Genomic DNA, 27,682 nt, shown 5'->3' with positions numbered 1-27,682 from the left:
GGTACAATAATGCCACTCAAAATCCTGCAGACAAAGTCTCAAACGAAGATGGAGACAAGTCCAATACATCTCTGACCTATTCTGGAAACGCTGGTTAAGAGAGTACTTACCTTTGCTACTGGAGCGGCAGAGGTGGAGCAAACAGAGAAGAAGTCTCATCCCAAATGACATTGTACTGATCGCAGACAATACCGCTGCACGTGGCTCTTGGTTACTTGGAAGAGTCATGGAGACTTATCCAGATAAAAAAGGATTGGTGCGTTCTGCTATAATCAAAACTGAAAAACTCCTTACTCGAAGATGATTATTATTTGTTTATATTTATGGCTCCATTGTTATTTATTTTGAATTGTTAATGGCATCCTGCCCTTCTCAATTGGGGGCCGGAGTGTTGGAGCCAAATTTCCCTATTTGTTTATAATGCTTTTATTTTATTTTCTCTAATTGATTGTTGGGTTCAGCATGTTGTATTTCCTTTTTTGGCAGATTGCTCCGCCCACTTCCTGTTAAGAACCAGGAAGTGTCGACAGGGAGGGGACTGTTGCTATGGTGGGGTTACCATGGCAGCCTCCTTAAATTGAGTTCAGGTGTGAGCATGGGCAGGGCGATTGGAGGACAAACAGTTTTCGACCGTGTGGTGTCGTGTCGTGTCATATCATATCGTGTTGTGTCATGTGGTGACAATGCTGGTATAATGTGCCATTCAAGGTTAGCATACTTTGTTATATAACTTACATTTGGTTTAATTTAGATAGCTTGTAATAAACGGATTGTCATATCCAAACACAGTTCTACAGTACTGGACATTCTATCATTTACACGCGTCAAACTGGTCAACACAGTCGCCCTCGGTACCAGCCCAAAGGTAAGGGCTGTACAAAAGGTAAGAAGGAAAGTAAAAAGACGGCCAATGGAAAACATGGTGCTCGCTAGTCTTATTGCTGTTATTAGCTGCATTGCATTTCTTGCCTTTTGTGGATGTTGTTAAATCCCTTGTGCACGTAGAATGTGTTCTACTTTGTAGCATGTTTTGTCTGTCGCAGCCCGCATTTCAAACGTTCTTCCTCTTAACCGAGTTCAGAAACCTCTTTTACACCACAGGCATTGGTGGTTCAGTGGTAGAATTCTCGCCTGCCACGCGGGAGACCCGGGTCCGATTCCCGGCCAATGCATTCTGTTGCTTTTATTACATTTTAACTAATATTCATAAGGGACAAAAGCAATGTTTGTGACAACCGCAAGACGCAGGCATTCCACCCAAAAGGCATATTGGACTCGCCGAAGTCTGAAGCAGTGTACTTCTAATTACGCTAATCCAAAGACAATGACATCGGGACATCGTAACATGAGATTTTATAATTTTTTGGGGAGTAATTAATCATGTAAACCAGTAAGTCTCTGTGGCGCAATCGGTCAGCGCGTTCGGCTGTTAACTGAGAGGATGGTGGTTCAAGCCCACCCAGGGACGAAATCTTGACTCGACCACAGGTGTTTGAGGGTTTTCTTGTACAGCCCATGTCCTTCTCTAAATTTGCAAAAAAGTTTCTAGTTAAAACGTGTGCCACGTTTGCAACATAACTTTCAAGCCATTCTTGTTTAAACTAATGTAAATTACTGATAATCAATGCTATCGCCTCATATTGGCTATCATTAATTCAGTGTCGCATGTTTGGTCCGTCGCAGCCCGCATTTCAAACGTTCTTCCTCTTAACCGAGTTCATAAATCTCTTTTACTCCACAGGCATTGGTGGTTCAATGGTAGAATTCACGCGGGAGACCCGGGTCCGATTCCCGGCCAATGCATTCTGTTGCTTTTATTACATTTTAACTAATATTCATAAGGGACAAAAGCAATGTTTGTGACAACCGCAAGACGCAGGCATTCCACCCAAAGGGCATATTGGACTCACCGAAGGCTGAATCAGTGTACTTCTAGTTACCCCCATCCAAAGACAATGACAATCGGTCAGCGCGTTCGGCTGTTAACTGAGAGGATGGTGGTTCAAGCCCACCCAGGGACGAAACCTTGACTCGAGCACGGGGGTTTGAGGGTTTTCTTGTACAGCCCATGTCCTTCTCTAAATTTGCAAAAAAGTTTCTAGTTAAAACGTGTGCCACGTTTGCAACATAACTTTCAAGCCATTCTTGTTTAAACTAATTTAAATTACTGATAATCAATGCTATCGCCTCATTTTGGCTATCATTAATTCAGTGTAGCATGTTTGGTCCGTCGCAGCCCGCATTTCAAACGTTCTTCCTCTTAACCGAGTTCATTAATCTCTTTTACTCCACAGGCATTGGTGGTTCAGTGGTAGAATTCTCGCCTGCCACGCGGGAGACCCGGGTCCGATTCCCGGCCAATGCATTCTGTTGCTTTTATTACATTTTAACTAATATTCATAAGGGACAAAAGCAATGTTTGTGAAAACCGCAAGACGCAGGCATTCCACCCAAAGGGCATATTGGACTCACCAAAGGCTGAATCAGTATACTTCTAGTTACGCCCATCCAAAGACAATGACAATCGGTCAGCACGTTCGGCTGTTAACTGAGAGGATGGTGGTTCAGGCCCACCCAGGGACGAAATCTTGACGCGAGCACAAGGGTTTGAGGGTTTTCTTGTACAGTCCATGTCCTTCTCTAAATTTGCAAAAAAGTTTCTAGTAAAAACGTTTGCAACATAACTTTCAAGCCATGCTTGTTTAAACTAATGTAAATTACTGATAATCAATGCTATCGCCTCAAATTGGCTATCATTAATTCAGTGTAGGGTTATAGACATCGTGTTGAAATCCCACGCTGTTCCAGGCACTGTAGCCGTCAGTCAAGGTGCCTGTTTGTCAAATAGGAGATGTTGGGCTCAAATCCCGTCAGTGTCTTGAAGTTTTTTCTGTAACACTTTCTCAGTTTGTTTTCAAACCACATGAATGCAAGCCAAATTCTATTCGTTTTGAATAAAATCCCAATGGATCCACAGAGTTTGATGTTTACTGCAATGTTTTCTTCCAAAAAATGCCATTTTAAATGTGGATTGAACCAGGACTCAGAAAGAAACACTACTTCAGATGGGTTCCAAATCACTTTGTTACAAGTAGTTTGTCTGGATATTCACCAGAGTAAGCATCCTGGAGTTTAAGACAGCAGAGTGGCGCAGCGGAAGCGTGCTGGGCCCATAACCCAGAGGTCGATGGATCGAAACCATCCTCTGCTATGATTTAGGTTTCAGTTGTCTATTTGACTGGTTCTTAATTTGAAAGCAAGGCCAACACTCATTCAGACTGCAGCTGTCTTCTCTAACTCTTTGGGAATTACACCTATGATTCCTGCTAAAAGAGAGGTTAAACATCTTATCAGTCAATCTAAACAGTACAGTTGCAATCCATTGAAAGCCCTGAGAATACAGTGACTTGAATGAATGAGAAATTTCACAGGTTTGTGCGTGACATTTTCATGGAACCCAGCATTCATGATGTTGAAGCCTGAGGTCTGCCTATATGAGAACCCTCTAAATTTGGTGTCGTGTGTGCTCGGCTGTACATGAGGTGGTCAGCTATGTTGCAAACTACTTTATGATGAAACACAGGACCTTGCTATCATTTATTTCCTTGCTTATTTATAAAGGTGTTGGAGCCAAATTTCCCTATTTGTTTATAATGCTTTTATTTTATTTTCTCTAATTGATTGTTGGGTTCAGCATGTTGTATTTCCTTTTTTGGCAGATTGCTCCGCCCACTTCCTGTTAAGAACCAGGAAGTGTCGACAGGGAGGGGACTGTTGCTATGGTGGGGTTACCATGGCAGCCTCCTTAAATTGAGTTCAGGTGTGAGCATGGGCAGGGCGATTGGAGGACAAACAGTTTTCGACCGTGTGGTGTCGTGTCGTGTCATATCATATCGTGTTGTGTCATGTGGTGACAATGCTGGTATAATGTGCCATTCAAGGTTAGCATACTTGGTTATATAACTTACATTTGGTTTAATTTAGATAGTTTGTAATAAACGGATTGTCATATCCAAACACAGTTCTACAGTACTGGACATTCTATCATTTACACGCGTCAAACTGGTCAACACAGTCGCCCTCGGTACCAGCCCAAAGGTAAGGGCTGTACAAAAGGTAAGAAGGAAAGTAAAAAGACGGCCAATGGAAAACATGGTGCTCGCTAGTCTTATTGCTGTTATTAGCTGCATTGCATTTCTTGCCTTTTGTGGATGTTGTTAAATCCCTTGTGCACGTAGAATGTGTTCTACTTTGTAGCATGTTTTGTCTGTCGCAGCCCGCATTTCAAACGTTCTTCCTCTTAACCGAGTTCAGAAACCTCTTTTACACCACAGGCATTGGTGGTTCAGTGGTAGAATTCTCGCCTGCCACGCGGGAGACCCGGGTCCGATTCCCGGCCAATGCATTCTGTTGCTTTTATTACATTTTAACTAATATTCATAAGGGACAAAAGCAATGTTTGTGACAACCGCAAGACGCAGGCATTCCACCCAAAAGGCATATTGGACCCGCCGAAGTCTGAAGCAGTGTACTTCTAGTTACGCTAATCCAAAGACAATGACATCGGGACATCGTAACATGAGATTTTATAATTTTTTGGGGAGTAATTAATCATGTAAACCAGTAAGTCTCTGTGGCGCAATCGGTCAGCGCGTTCGGCTGTTAACTGAGAGGATGGTGGTTCAAGCCCACCCAGGGACGAAATCTTGACTCGAGCACGGGGGTTTGAGGGTTTTCTTGTACAGCCCATGTCCTTCTCTAAATTTGCAAAAAAGTTTCTAGTTAAAACGTGTGCCACGTTTGCAACATAACTTTCAAGCCATTCTTGTTTAAACTAATGTAAATTACTGATAATCAATGCTATCGCCTCATATTGGCTATCATTAATTCAGTGTCGCATGTTTGGTCCGTCGCAGCCCGCATTTCAAACGTTCTTCCTCTTAACCGAGTACATAAATCTCTTTTACTCCACAGGCATTGGTGGTTCAATGGTAGAATTCACGCGGGAGACCCGGGTCCGATTCCCGGCCAATGCATTCTGTTGTTTTTATTACATTTTAACTAATATTCATAAGGGACAAAAGCAATGTTTGTGAAAACCGCAAGACGCAGGCATTCCACCCAAAGGGCATATTGGACTCACCAAAGGCTGAATCAGTGTACTTCTAGTTACGCCCATCCAAAGACAATGACAATCGGTCAGCGCGTTCGGCTGTTAACTGAGAGGATGGTGGTTCAAGCCCACCCAGGGACGAAATCTTGACGCGAGCACGAGGGTTTGAGGGTTTTCTTGTACAGTCCATGTCCTTCTCTAAATTTGCAAAAAAGTTTCTAGTAAAAACGTTTGCAACATAACTTTCAAGCCATGCTTGTTTAAACTAATGTAAATTACTGATAATCAATGCTATCGCCTCAAATTGGCTATCATTAATTCAGTGTAGGGTTATAGACATCGTGTTGAAATCCCATGCTGTTCCAGGCACTGTAGCTGTCAGTCAAGGTGCCTGTTTGTTAAATAGGAGATGTTGGGCTCAAATCCCGTCAGTGTCTTGAAGTTTTTTCTGTAACACTTTCTCAGTTTGTTTTCAAACCACATGAATGCAAGCCAAATTCTATTCGTTTTGAATAAAATCCCAATGGATCCACAGAGTTTGATGTTTACTGCAATGTTTTCTTCCAAAAAATGCCATTTTAAATGTGGATTGAACCAGGACTCAGAAAGAAACACTACTTCAGATGGGTTCCAAATCACTTTGTTACAAGTAGTTTGTCTGGATATTCACCAGAGTAAGCATCCTGGAAATTAAGACAGCAGAGTGGCGCAGCGGAAGCGTGCTGGGCCCATAACCCAGAGGTCGATGGATTGAAACCATCCTCTGCTATGATTTAGGTTTCAGTTGTCTATTAGACTGGTTCTTAATTTGAAAGCAAGGCCAACACTCATTCAGACTGCAGCTGTCTTCTCTAACTCTTTGGGAATTACACCTATGATTCCTGCTAAAAGAGAGGTTAAACATCTTATAAGTCAATCTAAGCAGTACAGTTGCAATCCATTCAAAGCCCTGAGAATACAGTGACTTGAATGAATGAGAAATTTCACAGGTTTGTGCGTGACATTTTCATGGAACCCAGCATTCATGATGTTGAAGCCTGAGGTCTGCCTATATGAGAACCCTCTAAATTTGGTGTCGTGTGTGCTCGGCTGTACATGAGGTGGTCAGCTATGTTGCAAACTACTTTATGATGAAACACAGGACCTTGCTATCATTTATTTCCTTGCTTATTTATAGAGGTAAGAAGGAAAGTAAAAAGACCTTGTTTCCACCCTGTTTCGAACAGGGGACCTTTCGCGTGTGAGGCGAATGTGATAACCACTACACCATGGAAACTGCTGCAAGTTGCAGACCTTTATCAAGACTTACAAGTTGATTTTCGGCCAATGGAAAACATGGTGCTCGCTAGTCTTATTGCTGTTATTAGCTGTATTGCATTTCTTGCCTTTTGTGGATGTTGTTAAATCCCTTGTGCACGTAGAATGTGTTCTACTTTGTAGCATGTTTTGTCTGTCGCGGCCCGCATTTCAAACGTTCTTCCTCTTAACCGAGTTCAGAAACCTCTTTTACTCCACAGGCATTGGTGGTTCAGTGGTAGAATTCTCGCCTGCCACGCGGGAGACCCGGGTCCGATTCCCGGCCAATGCATTCTGTTGCTTTTATTACATTTTAACTAATATTCATAAGGGACAAAAGCAATGTTTGTGACAACCGCAAGACGCAGGCATTCCACCCAAAAGGCATATTGGACTCGCCGAAGTCTGAAGCAGTGTACTTCTAGTTACGCTAATCCAAAGACAATGACATCGGGACATCGTAACATGAGATTTTATAATTATTTGGGGAGTAATTAATCAAGTAAACCAGTAAGTCTCTGTGGTGCAATCGGTCAGCGCGTTCGGCTGTTAACTGAGAGGATGGTGGTTCAAGCCCACCCAGGGACGAAATCTTGACTCGACCACAGGTGTTTGAGGGTTTTCTTGTACAGCCCATGTCCTTCTCTAAATTTGCAAAAAAGTTTCTAGTTAAAACGTGTGCCACGTTTGCAACATAACTTTCAAGCCATTCTTGTTTAAACTAATGTAAATTACTGATAATCAATGCTATCGCCTCATATTGGCTATCATTAATTCAGTGTCGCATGTTTGGTCCGTCGCAGCCCGCATTTCAAACGTTCTTCCTCTTAACCGAGTTCATAAATCTCTTTTACTCCACAGGCATTGGTGGTTCAATGGTAAAATTCACGCGGGAGACCCGGGTCCGATTCCCGGCCAATGCATTCTGTTGCTTTTATTACATTTTAACTAATATTCATAAGGGACAAAAGCAATGTTTGTGACAACCGCAAGACGCAGGCATTCCACCCAAAGGGCATATTGGACTCACCGAAGGCTGAATCAGTGTACTTCTAGTTACGCCCATCCAAAGACAATGACAATCGGTCAGCGCGTTCGGCTGTTAACTGAGAGGATGGTGGTTCAAGCCCACCCAGGGACGAAATCTTGACTCGAGCACGGGGGTTTGAGGGTTTTCTTGTACAGCCCATGTCCTTCTCTAAATTTGCAAAAAAGTTTCTAGTTAAAACGTGTGCCACGTTTGCAATATAACTTTCAAGCCATTCTTGTTTAAACTAATGTAAATTACTGATAATCACTGCTATCGCCTCATTTTGGCTATCATTAATTCAGTGTAGCATGTTTGGTCCGTCGCAGCCCGCATTTCAAACGTTCTTCCTCTTAACCGAGTTCATAAATCTCTTTTACTCCACAGGCATTGGTGGTTCAGTGGTAGAATTCTCGCCTGCCACGCGGGAGACCCGGGTCCGATTCCCGGCCAATGCATTCTGTTGCTTTTATTACATTTTAACTAATATTCATAAGGGACAAAAGCAATGTTTGTGAAAACCGCAAGACGCAGGCATTCCACCCAAAGGGCATATTGGACTCGCCAAAGGCTGAATCAGTATACTTCTAGTTACGCCCATCCAAAGACAATGACAATCGGTCAGCACGTTCGGCTGTTAACTGAGAGGATGGTGGTTCAAGCCCACCCAGGGACGAAATCTTGACGCGAGCACGAGGGTTTGAGGGTTTTCTTGTACAGTCCATGTCCTTCTCTAAATTTGCAAAAAAGTTTCTAGTAAAAACGTTTGCAACATAACTTTCAAGCCATGCTTGTTTAAACTAATGTAAATTACTGATAATCAATGCTATCGCCTCAAATTGGCTATCATTAATTCAGTGTAGGGTTATAGACATCGTGTTGAAATCCCATGCTGTTCCAGGCGCTGTAGCTGTCAGTCAAGGTCCCTGTTTGTTAAATAGGAGATGTTGGACTCAAATCCCGTCAGTGTCTTGATGTTTTTTCTGTAACACTTTCTCAGTTTGTTTTCAAACCACATGAATGCAAGCCAAATTCTATTCGTTTTGAATAAAATCCCAATGGATCCACAGAGTTTGATGTTTACTGCAATGTTTTCTTCCAAAAAATGCCATTTTAAATGTGGATTGAACCAGGACTCAGAAAGAAACACTACTTCAGATGGGTTCCAAATCACTTTGTTACAAGTAGTTTGTCTGGATATTCACCAGAGTAAGCATCCTGGAGATTAAGACAGCAGAGTGGCGCAGCGGAAGCGTGCTGGGCCCATAACCCAGAGGTCGATGGATCGAAACCATCCTCTGCTATGATTTAGGTTTCAGGTGACTATTTGACTGGTTCTTAATTTGAAAGCAAGGCCAACACTCATTCAGACTGCAGCTGTCTTCTCTAACTCTTTGGGAATTACACCTATGATTCCTGCTAAAAGAGAGGTTAAACATCTTATCAGTCAATCTAAACAGTACAGTTGCAATCCATTGAAAGCCCTGAGAATACAGTGACTTGAATGAATGAGAAATTTCACAGGTTTGTGCGTGACATTTTCATGGAACCCAGCATTCATGATGTTGAAGCCTGAGGTCTGCCTATATGAGAACCCTCTAAATTTGGTGTCGTGTGTGCTCGGCTGTACATGAGGTGGTCAGCTATGTTGCAAACTACTTTATGATGAAACACAGGACCTTGCTATCATTTATTTCCTTGCTTATTTATAAAGGTGTTGGAGCCAAATTTCCCTATTTGTTTATAATGCTTTTATTTTATTTTCTCTAATTGATTGTTGGGTTCAGCATGTTGTATTTCCTTTTTTGGCAGATTGCTCCGCCCACTTCCTGTTAAGAACCAGGAAGTGTCGACAGGGAGGGGACTGTTGCTATGGTGGGGTTACCATGGCAGCCTCCTTAAATTGAGTTCAGGTGTGAGCATGGGCAGGGCGATTGGAGGACAAACAGTTTTCGACCGTGTGGTGTCGTGTCGTGTCATATCATATCGTGTTGTGTCATGTGGTGACAATGCTGGTATAATGTGCCATTCAAGGTTAGCATACTTGGTTATATAACTTACATTTGGTTTAATTTAGATAGCTTGTAATAAACGGATTGTCATATCCAAACACAGTTCTACAGTACTGGACATTCTATCATTTACACGCGTCAAACTGGTCAACACAGTCGCCCTCGGTACCAGCCCAAAGGTAAGGGCTGTACAAAAGGTAAGAAGGAAAGTAAAAAGACGGCCAATGGAAAACATGGTGCTCGCTAGTCTTATTGCTGTTATTAGCTGCATTGCATTTCTTGCCTTTTGTGGATGTTGTTAAATCCCTTGTGCACGTAGAATGTGTTCTACTTTGTAGCATGTTTTGTCTGTCGCGGCCCGCATTTCAAACGTTCTTCCTCTTAACCGAGTTCAGAAACCTCTTTTACTCCACAGGCGTTGGTGGTTCAGTGGTAGAATTCTCGCCTGCCACGCGGGAGACCCGGGTCCGATTCCCGGCCAATGCATTCTGTTGCTTTTATTACATTTTAACTAATATTCATAAGGGACAAAAGCAATGTTTGTGACAACCGCAAGACGCAGGCATTCCACCCAAAAGGCATATTGGACTCGCCGAAGTCTGAAGCAGTGTACTTCTAGTTACGCTAATCCAAAGACAATGACATCGGGACATCGTAACATGAGATTTTATAATTATTTGGGGAGTAATTAATCAAGTAAACCAGTAAGTCTCTGTGGCGCAATCGGTCAGCGCGTTCGGCTGTTAACTGAGAGGATGGTGGTTCAAGCCCACCCAGGGACGAAATCTTGACTCGACCACAGGTGTTTGAGGGTTTTCTTGTACAGCCCATGTCCTTTTCTAAATTTGCAAAAAAGTTTCTATTTAAAACGTGTGCCACGTTTGCAACATAACTTTCAAGCCATTCTTGTTTAAACTAATGTAAATTACTGATAATCAATGCTATCGCCTCATTTTGGCTATCATTAATTCAGTGTAGCATGTTTGGTACGTCGCAGCCCGCATTTCAAACGTTCTTCCTCTTAACCGAGTTCATAAATCTCTTTTACTCCACAGGCATTGGTGGTTCAGTGGTAGAATTCTCGCCTGCCACGCGGGAGACCCGGGTCCGATTCCCGGCCAATGCATTCTGTTGCTTTTATTACATTTTAACTAATATTCATAAGGGACAAAAGCAATGTTTGTGAAAACCGCAAGACGCAGGCATTCCACCAAAAGGGCATATTGGACTCACCGAAGGCTGAATCAGTGTACTTCTAGTTACGCCCATCCAAAGACAATGACAATCGGTCAGCACGTTCGGCTGTTAACTGAGAGGATGGTGGTTACTACTCAGTGGCCTAGTGGTTAGAGTGTCCGCCCTGAGATCGGTAAGTTGTGGGTTCAAACCCCGGCCGAGTCATACCAAAGACTATAAAAATGGGACCCATTACCTCCCTGCTTGGCACTCAGTATCAAGGGTTGGAATTGGGGGTTAAATCACCAAAAATGATTCCCGGGCGCGGCCACCGCTGCTGCCCACTGCTCCCCTCACCTCCCAGGGGGTGATCAAGGGTGATGGGTCAAATGCAGAGAATAATTTCGCCACACCTAGTGTGTGTGTGACAATCATTGGTACTTTAACTTTAACTTTAACTTCAAGCCCACCCAGGGACGAAATCTTGACGCGAGCACGAGGGTTTGAGGGTTTTCTTGTACAGTCCATGTCCTTCTCTAAATTTGCAAAAAAGTTTCTAGTAAAAACGTTTGCAACATAACTTTCAAGCCATGCTTGTTTAAACTAATGTAAATTACTGATAATCAATGCTATCGCCTCAAATTGGCTATCATTAATTCAGTGTAGGGTTATAGACATCGTGTTGAAATCCCATGCTGTTCCAGGCACTGTAGCCGTCAGTCAAGGTGCCTGTTTGTTAAATAGGAGATGTTGGGCTCAAATCCCGTCAGTGTCTTGAAGTTTTTTCTGTAACACTTTCTCAGTTTGTTTTCAAACCACATGAATGCAAGCCAAATTCTATTCGTTTTGAATAAAATCCCAATGGATCCACAGAGTTTGATGTTTACTGCAATGTTTTCTTCCAAAAAATGCCATTTTAAATGTGGATTGAACCAGGACTCAGAAAGAAACACTACTTCAGATGGGTTCCAAATCACTTTGTTACAAGTAGTTTGTCTGGATATTCACCAGAGTAAGCATCCTGGCGATTAAGACAGCAGAGTGGCGCAGCGGAAGCGTGCTGGGCCCATAACCCAGAGGTCGATGGATCGAAACCATCCTCTGCTATGATTTAGGTTTCAGTTGTCTATTTGACTGGTTCTTAATTTGAAAGCAAGGCCAACACTCATTCAGACTGCAGCTGTCTTCTCTAACTCTTTGGGAATTACACCTATGATTCCTGCTAAAAGAGAGGTTAAACATCTTATAAGTCAATCTAAACAGTACAGTTGCAATCCATTGAAAGCCCTGAGAATACAGTGACTTGAATGAATGAGAAATTTCACAGGTTTGTGCGTGACATTTTCATGGAACCCAGCATTCATGATGTTGAAGCCTGAGGTCTGCCTATATGAGAACCCTCTAAATTTGGTGTCGTGTGTGCTCGGCTGTACATGAGGTGGTCAGCTATGTTGCAAACTACTTTATGATGAAACACAGGACCTTGCTATCATTTATTTCCTTGCTTATTTATAAAGGTGTTGGAGCCAAATTTCCCTATTTGTTTATAATGTTTTTATTTTATTTTCTCTAATTGATTGTTGGGTTCAGCATGTTGTATTTCCTTTTTTGGCAGATTGCTCCGCCCACTTCCTGTTAAGAACCAGGAAGTGTCGACAGGGAGGGGACTGTTGCTATGGTGGGGTTACCATGGCAGCCTCCTTAAATTGAGTTCAGGTGTGAGCATGGGCAGGGCGATTGGAGGACAAACAGTTTTCGACCGTGTGGTGTGGTGTCGTGTCATATCATATCGTGTTGTGTCATGTGGTGACAATGCTGGTATAATGTGCCATTCAAGGTTGGCATACTTTGTTATATAACTTACATTTGGTTTAATTTAGATAGTTTGTAATAAACGGATTGTCATATCCAAACACAGTTCTACAGTACTGGACATTCTATCATTTACACGCGTCAAACTGGTCAACACAGTCGCCCTCGGTACCAGCCCAAAGGTAAGGGCTGTACAAAAGGTAAGAAGGAAAGTAAAAAGACGGCCAATGGAAAACATGGTGCTCGCTAGTCTTATTGCTGTTATTAGCTGCATTGCATTTCTTGCCTTTTGTGGATGTTGTTAAATCCCTTGTGCACGTAGAATGTGTTCTACTTTGTAGCATGTTTTGTCTGTCGCGGCCCGCATTTCAAACGTTCTTCCTCTTAACCGAGTTTAGAAAACTTTTTTTACTCCACAGGCATTGGTGGTTCAGTGGTAGATTTCTTGCCTGCCACGCGGGAGACCCGGGTCCGATTCCCGGCCAATGCATTCTGTTGCTTTTATTACATTTTAACTAATATTCATAAGGGACAAAAGCAATGTTTGTGACAACCGCAAGACGCAGGCATTCCACCCAAAAGGCATATTGGACTCGCCGAAGTCTGAAGCAGTGTACTTCTAGTTACGCTAATCCAAAGACAATGACATCGGGACATCGTAACATGAGATTTTATAATTTTTTGGGGAGTAATTAATCATGTAAACCAGTAAGTCTCTGTGGCGCAATCGGTCAGCGCGTTCGCCTGTTAACTGAGAGGATGGTGGTTCAAGCCCACCCAGGGACGAAATCTTGACTCGACCACAGGTGTTTGAGGGTTTTCTTGTACAGCCCATGTCCTTCTCTAAATTTGCAAAAAAGTTTCTAGTTAAAACGTGTGCCACGTTTGCAACATAACTTTCAAGCCATTCTTGTTTAAACTAATGTAAATTACTGATAATCAATGCTATCGCCTCATATTGGCTATCATTAATTCAGTGTCGCATGTTTGGTCCGTCGCAGCCCGCATTTCAAACGTTCTTCCTCTTAACCGAGTTCATAAATCTCTTTTACTCCACAGGCATTGGTGGTTCAATGGTAGAATTCACGCGGGAGACCCGGGTCCGATTCCCGGCCAATGCATTCTGTTGCTTTTATTACATTTTAACTAATATTCATAAGGGACAAAAGCAATGTTTGTGACAACCGCAAGACGCAGGCATTCCACCCAAAGGGCATATTGGACTCACCAAAGGCTGAATCAGTATACTTCTAGTTACGCCCATCCAAAGACAATGACAATCGGTCAGCACGTTCGGCTGTTAACTGAGAGGATGGTGGTTCAAGCCCACCCAGGGACGAAATCTTGACGCGAGCACGAGGGTTTGAGGGTTTTCTTGTACAGTCCATGTCCTTCTCTAAATTTGCAAAAAAGTTTCTAGTAAAAACGTTTGCAACATAACTTTCAAGCCATGCTTGTTTAAACTAATGTAAATTACTGATAATCAATGCTATCGCCTCAAATTGGCTATCATTAATTCAGTGTAGGGTTATAGACATCGTGTTGAAATCCCATGCTGTTCCAGGCACTGTAGCTGTCAGTCAAGGTGCCTGTTTGTTAAATAGGAGATGTTGGGCTCAAATCCCGTCAGTGTCTTGAAGTTTTTTCTGTAACACTTTCTCAGTTTGTTTTCAAACCACATGAATGCAAGCCAAATTCTATTCGTTTTGAATAAAATCCCAATGGATCCACAGAGTTTGATGTTTACTGCAATGTTTTCTTCCAAAAAATGCCATTTTAAATGTGGATTGAACCAGGACTCAGAAAGAAACACTACTTCAGATGGGTTCCAAATCACTTTGTTACAAGTAGTTTGTCTGGATATTCACCAGAGTAAGCATCCTGGAGTTTAAGACAGCAGAGTGGCGCAGCGGAAGCGTGCTGGGCCCATAACCCAGAGGTCGATGGATCGAAACCATCCTCTGCTATGATTTAGGTTTCAGTTGTCTATTTGACTGGTTCTTAATTTGAAAGCAAGGCCAACACTCATTCAGACTGCAGCTGTCTTCTCTAACTCTTTGGGAATTACACCTATGATTCCTGCTAAAAGAGAGGTTAAACATCTTATCAGTCAATCTAAACAGTACAGTTGCAATCCATTGAAAGCCCTGAGAATACAGTGACTTGAATGAATGAGAAATTTCACAGGTTTGTGCGTGACATTTTCATGGAACCCAGCATTCATGATGTTGAAGCCTGAGGTCTGCCTATATGAGAACCCTCTAAATTTGGTGTCGTGTGTGCTCGGCTGTACATGAGGTGGTCAGCTATGTTGCAAACTACTTTATGATGAAACACAGGACCTTGCTATCATTTATTTCCTTGCTTATTTATAAAGGTGTTGGAGCCAAATTTCCCTATTTGTTTATAATGCTTTTATTTTATTTTCTCTAATTGATTGTTGGGTTCAGCATGTTGTATTTCCTTTTTTGGCAGATTGCTCCGCCCACTGCCTGTTAAGAACCAGGAAGTGTCGACAGGGAGGGGACTGTTGCTATGGTGGGGTTACCATGGCAGCCTCCTTAAATTGAGTTCAGGTGTGAGCATGGGCAGGGCGATTGGAGGACAAACAGTTTTCGACCGTGTGGTGTCGTGTCGTGTCATATCATATCGTGTTGTGTCATGTGGTGACAATGCTGGTATAATGTGCCATTCAAGGTTAGCATACTTTGTTATATAACTTACATTTGGTTTAATTTAGATAGTTTGTAATAAACGGATTGTCATATCCAAACACAGTTCTACAGTACTGGACATTCTATCATTTACACGCGTCAAACTGGTCAACACAGTCGCCCTCGGTACCAGCCCAAAGGTAAGGGCTGTACAAAAGGTAAGAAGGAAAGTAAAAAGACGGCCAATGGAAAACATGGTGCTCGCTAGTCTTATTGCTGTTATTAGCTGCATTGCATTTCTTGCCTTTTGTGGATGTTGTTAAATCCCTTGTGCACGTAGAATGTGTTCTACTTTGTAGCATGTTTTGTCTGTCGCGGCCCGCATTTCAAACGTTCTTCCTCTTAACCGAGTTCAGAAACCTCTTTTACTCCACAGGCATTGGTGGTTCAGTGGTAGAATTCTCGCCTGCCACGCGGGAGACCCGGGTCCGATTCCCGGCCAATGCATTCTGTTGCTTTTATTACATTTTAACTAATATTCATAAGGGACAAAAGCAATGTTTGTGACAACCGCAAGACGCAGGCATTCCACCCAAAAGGCATATTGGACTCGCCGAAGTCTGAAGCAGTGTACTTCTAGTTACGCTAATCCAAAGACAATGACATCGGGACATCGTAACATGAGATTTTATAATTATTTGGGGAGTAATTAATCAAGTAAACCAGTAAGTCTCTGTGGCGCAATCGGTCAGCGCGTTCGGCTGTTAACTGAGAGGATGGTGGTTCAAGCCCACCCAGGGACGAAATCTTGACTCGACCACAGGTGTTTGAGGGTTTTCTTGTACAGCCCGTGTCCTTCTCTAAATTTGCAAAAAAGTTTCTAGTTAAAACGTGTGCCACGTTTGCAACATAACTTTCAAGCCATTCTTGTTTAAACTAATGTAAATTACTGATAATCAATGCTATCGCCTCATATTGGCTATCATTAATTCAGTGTCGCATGTTTGGTCCGTCGCAGCCCGCATTTCAAACGTTCTTCCTCTTAACCGAGTTCATAAATCTCTTTTACTCCACAGGCATTGGTGGTTCAATGGTAGAATTCACGCGGGAGACCCGGGTCCGATTCCCGGCCAATGCATTCTGTTGCTTTTATTACATTTTAACTAATATTCATAAGGGACAAAAGCAATGTTTGTGACAACCGCAAGACGCAGGCATTCCACCCAAAGGGCATATTGGACTCACCGAAGGCTGAATCAGTGTACTTCTAGATACGCCCATCCAAAGACAATGACAATCGGTCAGCGCGTTCGGCTGTTAACTGAGAGGATGGTGGTTCAAGCCCACCCAGGGACGAAATCTTGACTCGAGCACGGGGGTTTGAGGGTTTTCTTGTACAGCCCATGTCCTTCTCTAAATTTGCAAAAAAGTTTCTAGTTAAAACGTGTGCCACGTTTGCAACATAACTTTCAAGCCATTCTTGTTTAAACTAATGTAAATTACTGATAATCACTGCTATCGCCTCATTTTGGCTATCATTAATTCAGTGTAGCATGTTTGGTCCGTCGCAGCCCGCATTTCAAACGTTCTTCCTCTTAACCGAGTTCATAAATCTCTTTTACTCCACAGGCATTGGTGGTTCAGTGGTAGAATTCTCGCCTGCCACGCGGGAGACCCGGGTCCGATTCCCGGCCAATGCATTCTGTTGCTTTTATTACATTTTAACTAATATTCATAAGGGACAAAAGCAATGTTTGTGAAAACCGCAAGACGCAGGCATTCCACCCAAAGGGCATATTGGACTCACCGAAGGCTGAATCAGTATACTTCTAGTTACGCCCATCCAAAGACAATGACAATCGGTCAGCACGTTCGGCTGTTAACTGAGAGGATGGTGGTTACTACTCAGTGGCCTAGTGGTTAGAGTGTCCGCCCTGAGATCGGTAGGTTGTGGGTTCAAACCCCGGCCGAGTCATACCAAAGACTATAAAAATGGGACCCATTACCTCCCTGCTTGGCACTCAGTATCAAGGGTTGGAATTGGGGGTTAAATCACCAAAAATGATTCCCGGGCGCGGCCACCGCTGCTGCCCACTGCTCCCCTCACCTCCCAGGGGGTGATCAAGGGTGATGGGTCAAATGCAGAGAATAATTTCGCCACACCTAGTGTGTGTGTGACAATCATTGGTACTTTAACTTTAACTTCAAGCCCACCCAGGGACGAAATCTTGACGCGAGCACGAGGGTTTGAGGGTTTTCTTGTACAGTCCATGTCCTTCTCTAAATTTGCAAAAAAGTTTCTAGTAAAAACGTTTGCAACATAACTTTCAAGCCATGCTTGTTTAAACTAATGTAAATTACTGATAATCAATGCTATCGCCTCATTTTGGCTATCATTAATTCAGTGTAGGGTTATAGACATCGTGTTGAAATCCCATGCTGTTCCAGGCACTGTAGCCGTCAGTCAAGGTGCCTGTTTGTTAAATAGGAGATGTTGGGCTCAAATCCCGTCAGTGTCTTGAAGTTTTTTCTGTAACACTTTCTCAGTTTGTTTTCAAACCACATGAATGCAAGCCAAATTCTATTCGTTTTGAATAAAATCCCAATGGATCCACAGAGTTTGATGTTTACTGCAATGTTTTCTTCCAAAAAATGCCATTTTAAATGTGGATTGAACCAGGACTCAGAAAGAAACACTACTTCAGATGGGTTCCAAATCACTTTGTTACAAGTAGTTTGTCTGGATATTCACCAGAGTAAGCATCCTGGAGTTTAAGACAGCAGAGTGGCGCAGCGGAAGCGTGCTGGGCCCATAACCCAGAGGTCGATGGATCGAAACCATTCTCTGCTATGATTTAGGTTTCAGGTGACTATTTGACTGGTTCTTAATTTGAAAGCAAGGCCAACACTCATTCAGACTGCAGCTGTCTTCTCTAACTCTTTGGGAATTACACCTATGATTCCTGCTAAAAGAGAGGTTAAACATCTTATCAGTCAATCTAAACAGTACAGTTGCAATCCATTGAAAGCCCTGAGAATACAGTGACTTGAATGAATGAGAAATTTCACAGGTTTGTGCGTGACATTTTCATGGAACCCAGCATTCATGATGTTGAAGCCTGAGGTCTGCCTATATGAGAACCCTCTAAATTTGGTGTCGTGTGTGCTCGGCTGTACATGAGGTGGTCAGCTATGTTGCAAACTACTTTATGATGAAACACAGGACCTTGCTATCATTTATTTCCTTGCTTATTTATAGAGGTAAGAAGGAAAGTAAAAAGACCTTGTTTCCACCCTGTTTCGAACAGGGGACCTTTCGCGTGTGAGGCGAATGTGATAACCACTACACCATGGAAACTGCTGCAAGTTGCAGACCTTTATCAAGACTTACAAGTTGATTTTCGTCCAATGGAAAACATGGTGCTCGCTAGTCTTATTGCTGTTATTAGCTGCATTGCATTTCTTGCCTTTTGTGGATGTTGTTTTGTAGAATGTGTTCTACTTTGTCGCATGTTTTGTCTGTCGCAGCCCGCATTTCAAACGTTCTTCCTCTTAACCGAGTTTAGAAAATTCTAATGTATGCTGACCTTGAATGGAACATTGTCACGACACGCACGGCCAAAAACTGTTTGTGTCCTCCATGCAATCGCCCCGAGTGCTCCCACCTGAACCCAATTAAATGACGTTACCATGGCAACCGCACCATAGCAACGGTCCCATCCCTGTCAACACATTTCAGCATGAACAGAGGCCAGCAATCAATGAGAGAAAACAAGATAAAAACAATATGAACAAATAAGGAAATTGGCTCCTACAGTATGCAAAGTAAATGTCTGTGGGATGATGTACAATACTGGCTTGTGCCTGACACTCCAAACTTTGATTGATATTGATATTGTTTTGGTGATGTTTAAAAAGAAAACATACATTAAAAATGTTTAAAACCCAATAATGGGAATTTTTGTTTTATCCACGAATGTAAGTTTGTAAAAATAAAAAATAAACATCCTTCCACAAACAATTCAGCCTTTTTCTCTCACTTTTATATTGCATAAAGGTCTGGGGACATACATATAAAACAATCATCATATTACAAAAGAGAGTAATAAAGATCATTAATAAAATGGATTATAGAGACCCAACAAATAATTCATAAAGTCACACATTTTAAAATGGTATAAAAGACAAGTGTTCAAATGATGTATAAAGTAAATAATAATATGCTTCCTGAAGTGGTCCAGAAGATGTTTCACATGTGAACCAGTACATATGTACATCATATAAAGGTGATCATCTATGGGATCATTAACAAGTAGAAATACAAATATGGAATACTTCAATATTTCAAACTATCTAATCTATAAATGTAGAAGCATATTAAAAAGATAGTTACACAAACAACAATGATGTCACACATGTTATATGTGCTGATGTTGTTAGAAAGTCAACATTAAAGTCTTGACAGTTTATTTCAAATCCTGCAGTTTCATTTGCTGCTGCTGTTCTCACCAGCACACTTGTGTTTCTTACACTGGTACTTAGAAGACAATCTTTCACCACACACACTGCAACTCAACACTTTCTCTCCTGGGTGTCTTCTCATGTGTCTTTTCAAAGAAAAAGGTTTTTCACCAGTGTGTATTCTCATGTGTCTTTTCAAAGATTGCCTTTTAGTAAAACCTTTACCACAGATTGAACAAGAAAAAGGTTTTTCACCAGTGTGTTTTCTCATGTGCATTTTCACACTCTGACTTTGTCTAAACTCTTTACCACAAGTTGAACAGGAAAAAGGTTTTTCACCAGTGTGTGTTCTCATGTGTATTTTCAAATTTTGACTCTGTGTAAAACCTTTACCACAGGTTGAACAGGAAAATGGTTTTTCACTAGTGTGTGCTCTCATGTGTCCTTTCAAATGTTGACTTTGTGTAAAACTTTTACTACAGATTGAACAGATACAAGGTTTTTCACCAGTGTGTGTTCTCATGTGTCTTTTCACACTGTGACTTTGTGTAAAACCTTTACCACAAGTTGAACAGGAAAAAGGTTTTTCACCAGTGTGTATTCTCGCGTGTACTTTCAAATGTTGACTTTGTGTAAAACCTTTACCACAAGTTGAACAGGAAAAGGGATTTTCACCAGTGTGTGTTCTCATGTGTCCTTTCAAATGTTGACTTTGTGTAAAACCTTTACCACAGGTTGAACAGGAAAAGGGTTTTTCACCAGTGTGTGTTTTCATGTGTACTTTCATATTGCAATGGTCATTAAAGGTTTTGTGACAGTGAGAACATGTGAAGTGAGTGTTGTCAGTGTGACATGTTGCATCATCTTTAGAGTGTTCATCATCAGTGTCAGGAGAGTGTGACGTTGTGTCCTCACTATCTGATAGTGGAGCTAAGATCTTGTCTGCTTGTGATCCTCCACAGTGGTCTCCATCAGCTTCTGTTGTCATGTGTTGTGTTGAGCTGCTGCTTGGAGGCTCCGCCTCTCTCTTCTCCTCACTTTCACCTTTGACCTCATCATCTTCACTCTTCACAGGGACACCAGTCACTTCCTGACTAACGCTGTGTTCCTCCTCTTCCTCTTTAATGTGGGGGGTCAGTGAGTCTTCCTCTTCCTTTTTACAGGGAAGGGTCTGTGTCAAAAAGAAAAAGGAGACGCCAGAGGGTCCGTGGTGCCTGGTCTTCCTCTTTGGTGGATCCTCCTTCAACATCCTGGAGCTACTCTCCTGTTTTTCAGGCAGAAGTTGTTCTTCACAGACGTCTGCAGGACACAAAATGACAAACATGCTTGAGAAATGTCCAGATTTGCTCAGTCACATGAGGCATTCAGTAAGTTTACATGTACTTAAAATAACAAGTTAATGTATGAATTGGCCTGAAAACAAACACACTGCTGTTTACAACATCATTCACAGGAAAAGAAGACCACTTTTTACGAGGGGTGGGCAATATGGCCTAAAATCTGTATTGCCATAAATTCCCTTCTGCCTGAGGTATGATGTATAAAGTTGGAGAAAAGATTAGGTCGTTTACATTGTAAATCTGTATTCCGTATTGTTAGCTCTGCTATGGCGCTACCTTGTGGTCGAGTTTGCTCACTGCGAGTGCAGTGGGTTGAAAGTGCATTTCCTTTTGCTACGTGCCATAAACCCCAAGTATGGTTTCTTCTTTATCTCGCCAAGCAACGTTTGTAAGTGTAACCGAGGATTTCCACTGGATGTGGAACGGCGGCGCCACGGCGACAGACTTAACCACAATTTGTGGTTTAGAATGACGTCTGGAACTCAAGATAGTTCCACATGTCTGGGAACGCCACCGACGGATAATCCTTGATATTACTCAACAAATCTTTAGGGATCTATTCCGTTTCATAATTAGATTTTTTTCTCGTATCTGCTTTTCGCAGGAAGATCTCGGCCAGGGGTGTTTAAACTAATTTTAGATGGGGGGCCACATGGAGGAAGATCTATTCCAAGTTGGCCGGACTGGTAAAATTACAGCAAGATAACGTAAAAATAAAGACAACTGCAGATTGTTTTCTTTGTTTAAAAATAGAACAAACACATTCTGAAAATGTACAAATCATGTTTTTTTTTTTTTTACATCCAATAGTATTCTATATTTAGTTGTCCTTTTTTACACTTTCAGAATCAATTATGTGATAATGTTCATCAGTCAACTCATTGGTGTTCATTTTCAATCCATCAAGATAAATAAATAATATCAAAATCAAATTACAGGATGTTATTGATGTAGTTTGCTCATTTTCCCCGACTGGTGCGCTAACATCATGTGTTTTAGTTGTGTTTTACATATGTAGCATCATCTACAAAGATACAAAGAATTGATATTGCGACATCTAGAGGACACATTTAGAACAGCAGTTTCTTTCATTCAAAAATTGCGACTCATTTTTGTACTTAGCAAACTCATCCCGTCTCATTCACTCATTCACACACTAATGGCGGGATCTGCCATGCAAGGCGCTTACCACGACCCATCAGGAGCAAGGATGAAGTGTCCTGCTCAAGGACACAACAGACGTGACTAGGTTGGTAGAAGGTGGGGATTGAACCAGGAACCCTCAAGCACGGCCACTCTACCAACCGCGCCACTAGCCTTACACCATCAACCTGCCTACCAGCCTTCCACCATCGGCCTGCCTGCTAGCCTTCCACCATCGGCCTGACTGCTAGCCTTCCACCATCAACCTGTCTACCAGCCTTCCACCATCGACCTGCCTGCTTGCCTTCCACCATCGGCCTGTCTACCAGCCTTCCACCATCGGCCTGTCTACCAGCCTTCCACCATCGACCTGCCTATTAGCCTTTCACCATCGGCCTGCCTGCTAGCCTTCCACCATCGACTTGCCTGCTAGCCTTCCACCATCGACTTGCCTGCTAGCCTTCCACCATCGGCCTGCCTGCTAGCCTTCCACCATCGACTTGCCTGCTAGCCTTCCACCATCGACTTGCCTGCTAGCCTTCCACCATCGACCTGCCTGCTAGCCTTCCACCATCAACCTGTCTACCAGCCTTCCACCATCGACCTGCCTGCTTGCCTTCCACCATCGGCCTGTCTACCAGCCTTCCACCATCGGCCTGTCTACCAGCCTTCCACCATCGACCTGCCTATTAGCCTTTCACCATCGGCCTGCCTGCTAGCCTTCCACCATCGACTTGCCTGCTAGCCTTCCACCATCGACTTGCCTGCTAGCCTTCCACCATCGACCTGCCTGCTAGCCTTCCACCATCGACTTGCCTGCTAGCCTTCCACCATCGGCCTGACTGCTAGCCTTCCACCATCAACCTGTCTACCAGCCTTCCACCATCGACCTGCCTGCTTGCCTTCCACCATCGGCCTGTCTACCAGCCTTCCACCATCGGCCTGTCTACCAGCCTTCCACCATCGACCTGCCTATTAGCCTTTCACCATCGGCCTGCCTGCTAGCCTTCCACCATCGACTTGCCTGCTAGCCTTCCACCATCGACTTGCCTGCTAGCCTTCCACCATCGGCCTGCCTGCTAGCCTTCCACCATCGACTTGCCTGCTAGCCTTCCACCATCGACTTGCCTGCTAGCCTTCCACCATCGACCTGCCTGCTAGCCTTCCACCATCAACCTGTCTACCAGCCTTCCACCATCGACCTGCCTGCTTGCCTTCCACCATCGGCCTGTCTACCAGCCTTCCACCATCGGCCTGTCTACCAGCCTTCCACCATCGACCTGCCTATTAGCCTTTCACCATCGGCCTGCCTGCTAGCCTTCCACCATCGACTTGCCTGCTAGCCTTCCACCATCGACTTGCCTGCTAGCCTTCCACCATCGACCTGCCTGCTAGCCTTCCACCATCGACTTGCCTGCTAGCCTTCCACCATCGACTTGCCTGCTAGCCTTCCACCATCGACTTGCCTGCTAGCCTTCCACCATCGACTTGCCTGCTAGCCTTCCACCATCGACTTGCCTGCTAGCCTTCCACCATCGACCTGCCTGCTAGCCTTCCACCATCGACCTGCCTACTAACCTTCCATCGGCCTGCTGTTTGCCTCCAGCCATTGGCTTCGTCTACGGGCTTCCACCCATCGGCCTTGGTTGCTAGTCTTTAGCCCTGTCTGCTAACATCTTCAAAAGTGGTGAAACAAGTGGAACTTCTCCTCTCACTATGTCACAAATTATTATATTGTGTTTTATACATTTGTGTGGTTTTACTGGTGTCCCAAATGGGTCTGGTCACCCCCACTCACGAGCTATGCTACTTCAAGATGCACAGTTTGACATATTTGATCATTTGACATTTCATCATAGTGGCAGCTACAAAATAACCTCGGCCTTATCTCAGTTGAAGATTTCTGTGACTTTGGACAAAACAAAATGGCTGCATACTATGGTAGAGTCCATTCATTCTTATTGTTTCCTTGTTTTGAGAGATCACGTCAACATTACTGCATCCTCCCCTATTGTGAGCACTTACTTTCACAGATTAAAGACCGACTCAAAAGATGGTAACTTTAAGCGCAAATGTTTAAATATATTATTGTTATTGCTCTCAGGAAATGTTGAGACTAATCCAGGCCCTGATACACCTACACAATGTTTTACACCTGCGGATTTTAAAACTAGATCTGGTTTTGGGATTATTCATATCAATGTTTGGAGTTTACTCCCTAAACTGGATATGATAAAGATCTGGATAAACTCAACAAATGTTGATATTGTAGTCTTATCTGAAACTTGGCTTAAACAATCTGTGCTTGATACAGATATTTACATTCATGGCTATAATGTCTATCGTACTGACCGACAAAGAAAAGGTGGTGGAGTGGCCATATATATTAAGCAGAGGTTTGATGTTAAATTAGTGCTCTCTGAATCAGTAAGTAAAGAACTTGAACTTTTATCACTTGAAATTGAATTAGCTAGAAATCACCACATTATGGTAGTGGGGTGTTTTAGGCCTCCATCGGACCCTAGTAATTCCCTATCTACTCTTGTGAAGCTTCTGTCTCAACTGAAATACAAGGAAATAGTGATTTGAACTGGGACTGGCTCACATCTGTGTCTGACTCTTTGAAAGCGCAGTGTGAATCTCTAAATTTAACACAATTAATTAACTCAGCTACAAGACCTAATCCTAAATGCCCTCAAAAAGCTACACTCATTGACTTAATTCTAACAAATATGCCCTTTAAATGTGTTGCATCTGGTGTTTTCCCTAATGATGTGAGTGATCATTGTGTGATTGCAGTAGTGCGAGACACAAGGATTCCTAAAAGCAAGCCTCGTCTTCTTAAAAAACATAATATGAAATTATTTGAGACGCAAGCTTTTTTTACATGACTTGCATCTTTTTAATTGGGATAGAATTGCTCTTTTTGATCATGTTGAACTGGCTTGGAAATATTTTCACGGAAACTTCTTGAGTATAGTGAACAAACATGCCCCTTTTAGAAAATGTAGGGTTAAAGGACGTGACAATCAGTGGTTTACATCGGACCTGTCAGATGTATTGCATGAGCGTAATGCTGCTTGGGCCAGGGCAAACAAGTCAGGGTTAGAAGCAGATTGGTTGAATTTTAGACAATTAAGAAATCAATTTACCTCTCTCCTTCGGAAAGTCAAATCAGAATTGTATTTCTCCACAACAACTGAAAACATCAAACACCCAAAGAACTTTTGGAAAATCATCAAATCTTTGTCCGCCTGCTGTAATTCAGTCAATCTCCCACCTAGTATACTTGTTGATGGTGTCAGAGTAAGTGACAGAAGAGAAATGGGTAGTCATTATAATAATCATTTTATTACCTCTGGTTTTCTCTATAATTCTGACAACTCTACTGAAGTTCCGCTAACTCCGGAAAGAACCGTTGAAAATACCCAGGTTTTTAACTTTACGCTCTTTACCACAACAGAGGTCATGAGGGCTCTAAAACAGGGGTGCCCATTACGTCGATCGCGAGCTACCGGTCGATCTCGGAGGGTGTGTCAGTCGATCGCCAGCCAGGCATTAAAAAAATAGTCCTAAAAATGAGCGATAATAAATCTTCACTATGTTGTCACTTTCGTCACTTGATTGACATTCACGGCACCCGAGGGTCTTCTGAGATGACGCTGGCTGCTGCTAGCACATTATTAAGAAAAAATTACCGACAGGAAGGCGAGAAACACTTTTTATTTCAACAGACTCTGGCGCCGTACCTGTCGTCAAAACTCCAAAGACCGACTGCACAGTTGCACAATAAAAGCGCTGCTTCATCCTGCCTGCGCTACCAAAATAAGAGTCTCAGAAAGCTGGCGTAAACAAGCTAGCAAGCTACGGAGTTTGCCGCCAATGTATTTCTTGTAAAGTGTATACAAAGGAGTACGGAAGCTGGACAAATAAGATGCCAAAAACCAACCACTTTCATGTGGTATTGGACAGAAAGGAGGACTTTTTTTCTCCTCCATTTGAAAATGCGGACGTTATCAGCACCACTGTCTGATTCCTATCAATGCAAGTCATCACAATCAGGTAATACACCAACTTATATTCTTGTCTTCATGAAAGAAAGGAATCTATATGTGTTAAACATGCTTGTATTATCATTAAACACCTTTAACTTGTTAACAATATTAACTATATGTGTTAAACATGTTTGTATTATCTTTAAACACCTTTAACTTGTTAACAATATTAACTATATGTGTTAAACATGCTTGTATTATCATTAAACACCTTTAACTTGTTAACAATATTAACTACATGTATTAAACATTCTTGTATTATCATTAAACACCTTTAATGTATTAACAATATTAACTATATGTGTTAAACATGCTTGCATTATCATCAAACACCTTTCACTTGTTAACAAAAACATATCTTTCATAAATAAGTAAATATAAATGATATATATGAATGAGGTAGATCCCCACGACTTGATCAATTGAAGAGTAGCTCGCCTGCAGAAAAAGTGTGGGCACCCCTGCTCTAAAACAACTTAAACCTAGAAAGCCAGCTGGCTCAGATAAGTTGGAGCCGCTTTTCCTAAAGTTGGCAGGTGAAATTATAGCTGGACCACTGACTCACATTTTTAACCTTACTCTAATTTCAAATGAAATCCCCTTGGATTGGAAATCTGTCCTTGTAATCCCCCTATTAAAAGGAGGTGACCCTTGTAATCTAAATAATTACAGACCGATCTCTAAACTCTCTGTTCTGGAAAAAGTGCTTGAATCCCTTATCAGTGAACAGATAAAAGACTTTTTGGACACCAACTTTATTCTGTCACCATTTCAGTCAGGTTTTGGCAGAAACCACAGTACTGTTACTGCTGCTATGAAGTTTATAAATGATGTAACTGAAGCTCTTGACAAGAAGCAGTGCTGTCTGTCCCTCTTTATTGACTTTTCAAAGGCATTTGATACTGTTGATCATGTCATTTTAATCAAACGTCTTTCAGCTATTGGTTTTTCTCAGCAAGCAGTTGGATGGTTTGCAAATGACCTCACAAGTAGAACTCAGGCTGTTCAGATAGAAGGTTCCTTCTCGGACGTACTGCAAGTGGAAAAGGGTGTCCCTCATGGTTCTGTGTTGGGCCCATTATTAATTAATAATTAATAATCTTGGACAGAATATTCCGAACTCAACTTTCCATTCCTACGCTGATGATACTGTCATATACTGCACAGCACCCACTCCTGCTGAGGCCTTTAAATATCTACAACAAGCATTTGACAGAGTACAAGAACAACTTTGCTATCTTCAACTGCTTTTAAATGCAGAGAAAACAAAGTGTATGTTCTTTACCACATCAAAAACTGTAAGATCAGCACTGTGTGAGAACATTTGAACAAGAAATGGGGTACAAAATTGTGTTAGTATCTGATTTTAAATATTTAGGATTTTTAATTAATGACCACTTGAGTTTTAAGGAACACATTCAGTGTGAAACTTTTACTGGGATTTTATTATAGAAACAAGTCTTGCTTTTCTTTTAATGTGAAACAGAAATTGGTGGAAACAACCTTTTTACCTGTTATTGACTATGGAGATGTGTTGTACATGAATGCTACTGCTGGTTGTCTCCACAAGCTGGATAGTGTGTACCACGGGGC

At 42.3% G+C, this 27,682-nt stretch overlaps 2 protein-coding genes and 15 non-coding genes across 17 annotated transcripts in view; 14 read left to right on the top strand and 3 right to left on the bottom strand.

Moving 5' to 3' along the window:
* LOC140680121 (uncharacterized) overlaps nucleotides 1–27,682 on the top strand; it is a 1,112,395-nt gene that overhangs the window by 156,249 nt on the left and 928,464 nt on the right. The window lies entirely within an intron of this gene.
* Nucleotides 1–27,682, bottom strand: part of LOC140680134 (uncharacterized) — a 129,924-nt gene that overhangs the window by 99,323 nt on the left and 2,919 nt on the right. The window lies entirely within an intron of this gene.
* trnag-gcc (transfer RNA glycine (anticodon GCC)) lies at nucleotides 1,102–1,172 on the top strand. Its single transcript has one exon. It is a non-coding gene; the product is annotated as a tRNA-Gly (tRNA).
* Nucleotides 1,395–1,468, top strand: trnan-guu (transfer RNA asparagine (anticodon GUU)). The gene has a single exon. It is a non-coding gene; the product is annotated as a tRNA-Asn (tRNA).
* Nucleotides 2,295–2,365, top strand: trnag-gcc (transfer RNA glycine (anticodon GCC)). The gene has a single exon. It is a non-coding gene; the product is annotated as a tRNA-Gly (tRNA).
* trnag-gcc (transfer RNA glycine (anticodon GCC)) lies at nucleotides 4,335–4,405 on the top strand. Its single transcript has one exon. It is a non-coding gene; the product is annotated as a tRNA-Gly (tRNA).
* On the top strand, nucleotides 4,628–4,701 carry trnan-guu (transfer RNA asparagine (anticodon GUU)). Its single transcript has one exon. It is a non-coding gene; the product is annotated as a tRNA-Asn (tRNA).
* trnav-cac (transfer RNA valine (anticodon CAC)) lies at nucleotides 6,317–6,389 on the bottom strand. Its single transcript has one exon. It is a non-coding gene; the product is annotated as a tRNA-Val (tRNA).
* Nucleotides 6,631–6,701, top strand: trnag-gcc (transfer RNA glycine (anticodon GCC)). Its single transcript has one exon. It is a non-coding gene; the product is annotated as a tRNA-Gly (tRNA).
* trnag-gcc (transfer RNA glycine (anticodon GCC)) lies at nucleotides 7,824–7,894 on the top strand. Its single transcript has one exon. It is a non-coding gene; the product is annotated as a tRNA-Gly (tRNA).
* On the top strand, nucleotides 9,864–9,934 carry trnag-gcc (transfer RNA glycine (anticodon GCC)). Its single transcript has one exon. It is a non-coding gene; the product is annotated as a tRNA-Gly (tRNA).
* Nucleotides 10,157–10,230, top strand: trnan-guu (transfer RNA asparagine (anticodon GUU)). The gene has a single exon. It is a non-coding gene; the product is annotated as a tRNA-Asn (tRNA).
* On the top strand, nucleotides 10,504–10,574 carry trnag-gcc (transfer RNA glycine (anticodon GCC)). Its single transcript has one exon. It is a non-coding gene; the product is annotated as a tRNA-Gly (tRNA).
* trnag-gcc (transfer RNA glycine (anticodon GCC)) lies at nucleotides 15,527–15,597 on the top strand. Its single transcript has one exon. It is a non-coding gene; the product is annotated as a tRNA-Gly (tRNA).
* trnan-guu (transfer RNA asparagine (anticodon GUU)) lies at nucleotides 15,820–15,893 on the top strand. The gene has a single exon. It is a non-coding gene; the product is annotated as a tRNA-Asn (tRNA).
* trnag-gcc (transfer RNA glycine (anticodon GCC)) lies at nucleotides 16,720–16,790 on the top strand. The gene has a single exon. It is a non-coding gene; the product is annotated as a tRNA-Gly (tRNA).
* On the bottom strand, nucleotides 18,376–18,448 carry trnav-cac (transfer RNA valine (anticodon CAC)). The gene has a single exon. It is a non-coding gene; the product is annotated as a tRNA-Val (tRNA).

This window comes from Nerophis lumbriciformis, linkage group LG28 (genome assembly GCF_033978685.3).
Source record: "Nerophis lumbriciformis linkage group LG28, RoL_Nlum_v2.1, whole genome shotgun sequence".
Classification (NCBI taxonomy): domain Eukaryota; kingdom Metazoa; phylum Chordata; class Actinopteri; order Syngnathiformes; family Syngnathidae; genus Nerophis; species Nerophis lumbriciformis.
This window is presented reverse-complemented; position numbering and strand designations above follow the sequence as displayed.